The 1,376-nt window shown below is 56.4% G+C and overlaps 1 pseudogene; it reads left to right on the top strand.

The window, feature by feature from the left end:
- Positions 1-730: 730 nt before the first annotated feature.
- On the top strand, positions 731-849 carry LOC120614466 (uncharacterized; annotated as a pseudogene).
- Positions 850-1,376: the final 527 nt, after the last annotated feature.

Genomic DNA, 1,376 nt, shown 5'->3' with positions numbered 1-1,376 from the left:
CCCCCCACCCCGAATTCCATTCCTTTTCCTCCCTCGAGGAAGTCACCGAGCTGAATATGACATGGATCCGACCTATGCAATTCCGACCGTTTCAGCGAATCTGTGTTTCTTTCTATCACTATGTAAGATGCAGTGTTCATTTGCATGAGTTTTGATCATTTCGGTAAAAGGAATCTCGCCGTTGGACTCCTTCGCAACGTCCTTAACGCGAGCGCGCGCCCTGAGCCTCACGTGAGCTCCGGTGGCTCTCCCCCACCGGGCACGCACGTGCACCGGGCACACACGCGCATCGGCCGCGTGCCCTGGGGACGGGGTCGCTCTGCCGGAGAGTCCGCTGGGGATCCTGGATGGCAAGGCGGGGAGGCCGGCTGGATCGGAGTGTCTGCATCTCTGGTGACAGCAACCAACGCGCAGACTGTCCCTGCGTCAGGCTGGGAGGCATTGCCACGGGGCCAGGACCAAACACGAGCGGGCACTCGGGGACCCGCCAGATCTCAAGGCCGCAGGTGACCCACTCGTTCAGGGTGGGGAAGTGTCGCCTGCCTGCTCGTGGCACACGGCCTCCCCTCAAACACACACAGCGAGGGGCTTCTCTTAGGTTTAGTGCTCCGGATTGACAGGCTTGAACAATCACAGTCATCCAGCACATCTCGACCCCCCGGGAAATTCCGTGACCCACTAAAAGCTGCGTTAATATCGGAGAGGGTGACATAAGACATAAACCAACAATGTCTACACCCATGCTGCCCTGAATGTGTACGATCTCATCTGATCTCGGAAGCTCAGCAGGGTCAGGCCTGGTTAGTACATGGATGGGAGACCGCCTGGGAATACCAGGTGCTGTAGGCATTAAAAATAACAATAATAATAAGCCAGCGAAAAATGCCATCTGAACAGTGTGGCAAATATGGCACGGGACGCTCTTAGTAGCTCTCCCAGCCACCCCGAGTACTTTCGTGTCACTTGGTCATCTGCTTTCACATTTAGAGACCCTAAGCTCAGGGGCGGTGTTTCGTGGCTGCAAGGGCTGTCAGCCACAGCACGGGGTGCAGATGCCGTTAAAGCTGTGGGTGCGATCGCAACTGTTTAGTTCCTTCTTCGTCAGCAAAAGTCCCCGTCTGGATAATTAAAGGGAAAAAAAATGTCATCATGAGGTATGGGGTACTCCCAGGTCACAGAAGAACACCCAGGGCTAGGCATGGGATGAAGGCAGGTGACACGGAGGGACAGCTGGTGGGGTGGGCGAGGATGGGATCAGTTTGGCTAGACGCGTCCCACGTTTGTGTCACCCCCTTCAAGGCACAGATCCCCTGCGGAGGAGTTTGTCGTGGCTCAGGGATGTGCTTGACATCCATGCACGTGGACTGCCATGGGGG

The sequence above is a fragment of the Pteropus medius genome, unplaced genomic scaffold (genome assembly GCF_902729225.1).
Source record: "Pteropus medius unplaced genomic scaffold, Ma_sr-lr_union100, whole genome shotgun sequence".
In the NCBI taxonomy this organism is placed as follows: domain Eukaryota; kingdom Metazoa; phylum Chordata; class Mammalia; order Chiroptera; family Pteropodidae; genus Pteropus; species Pteropus medius.
Note: the sequence above shows the minus strand (reverse complement) of the source record. Positions and strands in the feature narration are given on the sequence as shown.